The sequence below is a fragment of the Cygnus atratus genome, chromosome 16 (genome assembly GCF_013377495.2).
Source record: "Cygnus atratus isolate AKBS03 ecotype Queensland, Australia chromosome 16, CAtr_DNAZoo_HiC_assembly, whole genome shotgun sequence".
In the NCBI taxonomy this organism is placed as follows: domain Eukaryota; kingdom Metazoa; phylum Chordata; class Aves; order Anseriformes; family Anatidae; genus Cygnus; species Cygnus atratus.
In genome coordinates, this window is record NC_066377.1 from 4,345,710 (window position 1) to 4,353,385 (window position 7,676).

Here is a 7,676-nt window from a genome sequence, read left to right on the forward strand (position 1 = left end):
AAAATCACAAGGGATGCCTAACACAGCACAAGACTCAGTTAGCTTCCCAGGCTGCTCTGTGACTCAATGCCTCTTATTCACAGAAACAATGAAACCCCACCAGATTTAGTGGAAAAAAAAGAAAAAAAAAAAAAGATTAATATCCATTGTGCCACTTCACAAGTGGGTGGAAGACCACAGTTTCCCAATTTCCCAAGCAGCCTTGAAAACCTTGCTGATTTTAAGGTGCTCTTCATACAAGAGTGTGTTTAAGCATGATTGCGCCATCACCTCAGAAACAAAGAGTTACCTAAAGTAGTCATCATCTGAAATGGTTGCATTCACAGTAGCCTTTACATTATAACAGCAATCTGAGAAGAACATCATTGAAATAATATAAAACAAGTGATTTCCTTCCCATCCTCTCCATGCACCCTCCTCAGCGGCTGAGGAGGGGACACTTTATCTAACAAGTCCTGCCCCTGGCCATGTTCCCACTTACAAATTCAACAAGATACCAGAGGAAGTGGGCAGGAATTAACCTCTGAAGCCCTATAGTTCTCTAATTTCTACTCTTTGCACACAAAAATTTCCAAATGAATATCAGTGTAATTTAACTTTATGTCCCCAGGTTCTTCTAGGGACTGCTGAAGGAGAATGAGGATTTTCCAGACTTGCAGATTTTCTGGTTTTGTTTATAGCAGCAATTCTCATCACTTCGCCATTTCCTTCCCTTCCCTCCCACTCCCCACTTTTGGAGGACATGACTCTATTGATGTTGAAGTGTTCATATTATACAATTTATTCCAGTCCAGATCTGAAAGCAAGTTATACTGGTACAAGCAGCAATATTGGTAAAGAAACATGCTTTTATTTAACAAAAACACAGGGTCCAGATCAGACTTCCTTATATTATTGACAATACATGTTTTTCCTCTTTATCAGAAAAAAAAAAAAAAGTTTTCTTCTGCACAGATTGGTAAAGCATAAATAGAAGTTACATTCTGAGCACTCTCTACCTTTTGTGGCTCCCAGCTTGTTTGTATGCCTCCCAAATATTTTCTCCTACTGAATATATCCAACAGTTTTAGCACCTCAGTAGATACTCTAAATAGTGTGTGTGTGTGCATGCTAAATGCTGAGGCAGAGCTCCTCGGAGAAAGCCAGTTACCTTTTAAAAAATAAGTCATTTTCTAGAGCTGTCAGCATTTTTAGTCAAAAAACACCTGGAAGACAAAGCACTTCACAGGAGATAGCTTTGGCAGTAAATGGACATGGATAGTAGAACTGTAAAAATGAGGAAATTTGGAAAGAGGAGAAAGAGAGGGAGAGATGTGTAAGAGATTACTTTATGACAAAATATCACACGCTGAAAGAGATTCAGCATATTCCCAATTAAAAAGGTAGTGAGAAATGTATAGAGTTTGTTGTTGTACAACTTCAGTCAAGTTCAAGATGTGTATGAAATTTCTGTGAACATCTGAATCCCTGGTTTATCTATAAATGAGGGTAATAATATGAAGTGGAGGAGTTCTCCTAATAACATAACATGCCTACGTTAAATAAAGCTGAGAGATGAAAGGAAGGGAACTATTTAGGAATTCTGTATGCATTGTCAAATGAATGATATGGACTGACTGTGAGCCAAGAATAATAAAAACAAAAAGTCCTCCACCCACACACACAGAAAGGAAGTGTAGACTCACGCGGGTTAAAATTTTGTTAACTACCACTGCCAGTTATCACCTAACTCTACTGTTCAACCGATACTTTCTATTTCTGGGTGTTGGTGAGGTTCTTGCATGAGCCCAAAGAGTTCTGTCTACAGGATAACTGCTGCGTTTGCCAATGTCTAGAAATATCTGAACTCTAAAGATTATTTTTTCAAGCTCATGCATTCATCTAGCGAGGCAATCTGTGATTTTCCTGTTAGCACTCGTGAGTGGATCCTGTGGTCTCACATCACCAGCTACACACATGCTTTCCAGCCAGGCTCTAACTTTGTCTAGGACACGTGTAGGCACTAAAAATATCGGTACATCCAAGACCAGGGATCCCCTGCCAAAGAGTAACTGAGAGGCAGTGGATGAGTGTGTGCTCTTGGTCTCTGTGAGAGAGAAATGCTGGGCAGGTCCCTGCACCATCTTCCACTGTGAGCTACAGGCGGCAGGCTTGTGGCGTAACAAAGCTTATTGTAAATGACATTTCTTCAGTTTTTGCGTTTGTGCTAATCCATCGATAGGAGATGGCAAAATCATGTAACAGATTTTATTTTAGCCTAGGAAGAAGCACAGGATTTAGATGGGACATTTTTATTACAACGTTTTAACAACAAACACAAATTATACCTGGTATGAGTTACAGGCTGCATCAGGAACCTGTACTTCAGCTACCTGGATATTTCAACAGAATGGTCATTTACACAGCTGATCCTAAAGTCTTTTATGAGAGAGAAACCCAGTAACCTTGCTGTGAAACCTCAGCAGGATGCAGATGCCATGATAATCCATATGAAAGCTACCACATTGTATTGTACGCTGTCAGACAAGTCAATTATTTTATTCCAGATCTAACATAAGCTTCTGTTTAGTAAACATGATGAGAGTCAAACTTTTACATATATATATATATAAAGTGCTTAATTTGCATGCAAAATTGCCGTAAGTATGTATGCAAATAGGAAAACTCATGCACAGATGACTAATTAAGTGCATTTATGTGAGAAATTACCCAATGCACGCATGGATTCTCAGTAATTGTACACACAACTCAGATGCACGATTGCATATGTATTTTGGACACATAACTGATTGAAAAAATTGTTTCTCAATACTGTATTGGAATAACTGATGCACATGATCAGAAACACGACACCTGATAGGACTTTTGAAAGAAACAGCAGAAGCTTGTGATGAATTTTACAAAATGAATGGAATTTGCCATCTCTACCACTACCATTTTCCAATTTCCTTATAACGTGCAAATCTATGGTTTGAAAAGAGCCATTTCTATAAGTACTGTAAGGAAACACTCAGCAAAACAAAATTAGTGTTACAGAACAAGACAGTAAACTTAAACCTGAGGTTTGAACCCTACTATTACCTGTCCTGTATGTGTTTTGGAAATAAACACTAAATTTTACTTCACGTGTCTTGATTATGTCCCAGTTCTTCTCACCAGAGCAGCGTTTGCAATATGACAGCACAATATCCCTTGGAAAGGTTCGGTGCATTTTGTTGAAAATATTGGCATCAGTCTGTTTTAATGTTCCAGGCATCATCGGTTATTATAGGTTACTTTACCTCTAAATACTGATTGATTTTCTTTGTATCCCAAAAGTTAGAAAGTTCATGCTAACATTATTAACATTCAGTACAGTAAACAAATTGCTTAAGTATCACATGATAAACATCCCTGACCCCAATCTCCTGCAAAGAAAACTACCTGCCTGTATTGTTTTGATATGCTCTGGCTACTGAATGCAGGCATGTATCTTCTTTGTGATATTTTCCTATTTTCTGTTCTGTGCATTGTATTCAGAACCGAGTATAACAGCAGTTAAGGTAGCACCTTTTTGTTTAGACGAGACATACAACATAAGATTTACTGTTTCTGTCAGCCACTAATATAGGCAAAGGATACCTGTCCACCTTCGTGGGCACAGCCGAATCAGGAACATACACACACAGGGAAATGAAGAAAAGGGATGGGAGTGGGGTGTGCTGTGACTGTTTGCTCAGAGCCAAAGTGCAGTTGTGCTGGAGAGAGACTCCTAGCAGCATTTTGAAATCTGAGGCTCTGAATGTAAAAAGTCAGAGAGGAGGAAAAGGGTTTGTTTTGTTTTGACTCGGAACAAAATTCCTCGGATTAGATTTCGGGAGCATTTGAAGTAGACTTTCTGCCACTAAGTGGTGCTATATACAGTACAGCATCTTTATGATACCGCATTTACAGGGAGGAATAAACCAGAGCACTGTCAAGCTGATTAGACTGATGTAGACACTTAACAAGTGTCCATTGTGCTGGTTTAATCCTTCTGTGGCACTGGATAAATCAGGAGGAAGAACAGGCCAATCCAGATGATTAAAGAAATCCAAAGATTGAGCCCAGGCATGCAGCTTCTAAAATGGAGGATTACCGAAAACAATTCTAAATTTTTAAAAGCTTTATCTGGCTTATTTTGTCACTTCTTAATTATTAGTATTGTCTTCTCCAAGCTTATGGGTGTTTAAACCTGAAGTACACACCCAGTAATACCAGAGAAACAAACTGGTATTAGTTAATTATTGCTATTATTCTCAAACAACTAATATTATTCTTAAAACATACCCTACTTTATATCAATTTACACACACACACAAAAAAAGAGTATGTTCCTTCTGGAGTACATATCTACATGTATATTTACCCCCTCTCACCCTCCAGAAAATGTGCACTGTAAAAATAGGATATAAATTTGGAAGGAGAATGCAAGCTTGCAACTTTGTCTATCCTCAGTCCCAGGAGAAGTGTAAATACAGCAGAGAAAGGAACTATTCTGACATTTTGACACCCATGCAATCTCTTGCCCCAAGCAGCTATACATGTTGCCTCTCAGTCGTGGCTGGTGCAATATGTCCTGGGTATGGATCAGTGGAAAAAAACTGCTATCCCAAGAATGGAGAGACTGAGTTCAGGAATCACAAGACTTGCCTCCTATTCTAAAGAAGAAGCAATTTATTCAGCCTCAGTGGGTGAAGCAGCTTTCTCCTTTTCTCTTCTCTACCACTGGTACGTCCTAGAAAACAAAGGAAAGATGCGGAGAAAGGATGGAGCACTGAACCGTCACTCATGTTCCATGACCCCTCCTGGTCCCAGACACAATCTGACATCTGGGACTGGGCATATTTGATCAGACCAAAGGACCCTAAAACATTTCCTCACTCTGAAGCCTGATCTATATGCCTATAGAATTCATCTGCTGAGCTAACCATCTTTAGAAAAGAGGTGGAACTTCTACAGAGAGGATTTGCTCCTTCTGTGGGCTGTGTTTGTGTGCAGGGTGCCAGCTCATACACTGTCTTCCCAGAGAAGTGATTTAAATCAAGAGTCACAAGCTGAAAGGGTATCAAAGCTGTACAGGAACTGATTACTGCTATAAATTTTCCTGAAACAAACCAATGCTTTGCTGATTCTTTAGTTGTTTTCAGGTAGAACTATTCAGAAGATGCTAGTGTTAACTCACAACATTGACTCCTCAATATTTTTCATTTTTGCTCCATGAGATTATTTTTAGCTGCTGTGCATCATCTCTGCTTCTGAAAATACTGATAGGTAGAGGTTTCAGGTTCTCGAAAATAACAAATGATTTATTGATGGAAATACACTGATACAAATATATCCATAAAATTAATGTTCCTCCCCCACTGTTTTTAAATGAAGTTAGAGACAGATGCTAGAGACAGATGTGAATTTCTCAGGAGAGAAAGAAATATCACAGGTAAATCAGTTTTATACCAGAAAATCTGATAACAATGAATAGAAGAGATGAAAAATAAGTAAACTTTTAACAGAAGAATGAACCCTTTTCAATTTTAGAGGAAATGACAACACCCAATTAACTTTATATGAGTTATTTATATTATAAAATCATTTCTAAGTCCTTCAAAGTAGCTAGATGTAAACACATAACAAGAAGCAGAAGCTAATCCAAAATGTCCTAAGGAGAGAGCAGGAGAAATGCAAAATTAGAGTGTCACAAACAAGGTCAGCTGCAGATTCAGAAGCAATATGATTCTTCTGACAGTTACTTCTTTCCCATGCAACTCTAAAAATCTTAAAAAAGAAATCAAGAATTTGCATAAAACAATGATCTAGCAGATAACTGTTAGGTGATCCTAGAAAGTATTCTCCATCCATACTAAGCTTTTCACATATTAAAGTAGTAAGCTGTCCCAAGCAAGGAAAAACTTGAAATCTCAAAAAATAGATAAATTCTAACTGAAATATATGAATTAGTCAACATATTGTTTCGCAAATTTTGAAATATTTTATTTACATGTTTGAAACATGCATTTACACATTTTCAGTTGAAAATGTAGTTACATTGGTCCAAAATTTCTCTGGCAAGTTTGTGACTATCAGTGGGTTCATCATCAGAGAGCAGATCCTCAGCACCTCTGCATTCCAAAATTGTGGTCCCACCTATCCAGCTGCCTTGTACTGGAAAATTAATCTCAAATCCTTTCCCACATGTATTCTCCACCTTGTTCCTGGTTGGACCTGCAAGGGCTTTCAAGTTATTTTTTGAATCTCTTCATTTAAGAGACCCAAGTTGTACAAGAGAGCATTAGACAGTGAACACAGTCCTATAGTGCTTTACTGTTTGGCTTTGGGAATTCACAGCTGTGTTTGCCCACAGCTGTTGATCCCAAGTTCAGTCCTGGAGTCCCTTCATCATTAAGAGATGCTGTATTTATAAGCAGTTTGATGCTGTTGGGACATCAGTACTTATATTTGAAGCCATTGCTGGCGCCAACATGAACATGCTGTGTATGTGTGCTATGTGTAATTGCCATTTTTGTATACGCTGTCTGAAATGGATTCAAAACAATGGTTCAGAAACTACAAGAATGTATTCTTCTTTGAAAGTTTAACTTAATGCTACTCTGGCTGAAGGCTGGCCATCTTGCCTACCTAAATCTATTACATTTTAATCAATTTTTCAGCTCCTGGCAATTCACACTAATAAATTCTGAGAACGCTCAGTATACATCAGCCCATTGCTTTTATAAATTGTACAGATTTTGGCATTACAGTTATTGTTCTAACATTCTAAAAACTTGCTTTTGTGGACTGTTTTATCTTTAGTAATTGCTTGGAAAAAAGCGAATACAACTACTTACGTTGAAAGAACAATCAAGGGAAAAAGCTGAATGGCTTTATACTACTAAGAGACTAAGATATTACTTCTCAGTGTTAGTCTCACTCACTAAAAACTTGTTTAAATATTAGACGTAATTCCTGCAGTGGTAGAAATGGATAAGAAACTTGAAAGCTCCTGTTTGAATTTGCAAGAAGCTTTCTGCTAAGAAAAATAGAGATAATATATTTGGAATATAAATGAAGCACCAGGTAGATTTTCCCACTATAGAATGAGTACATCTTATATGTATACTAATCTGCATACTACAGACCACAGAATAGTACAAATACTGCTTAAAATCTGAGAGAAAATTTAAAATGTCATTTATGCCAAATATCATAAACTACCCTTTCAATCCTTTCATCTATCAGATTTTATGGGGAGTGGAGACAATAGCACTCCCTCACAGAAGCTATAAAGAAGTTAAAAAGTGAAATCAATATTGTAAGAGGAACATCTAGCTGAAAATATTTAGCTGAATCCCGAGCAATATAAAAGGGAAATGTTTCTGTTGGACTTATTGCCTAGGGCTTTAAATTGCTGTATGCTATCATGCAGTATGGACTGTATTAATTATCTAATTTAGACATTTATGTGGTCATCAGACAAGTGGGAACCTGGAGAGAAATCCCTAATTAAGACTTGGGAGTTTCATAAGGGGCTGTTACTGCATGGTGATAAAATATTATTTTTGTCTTATCTTATGAATGTGTCAGGGCAGATTACGTTAAACGCTACCTACATGCATAATCAGATGACATATCTCTGGCAAGGCCCACAGATAACAGTCTAC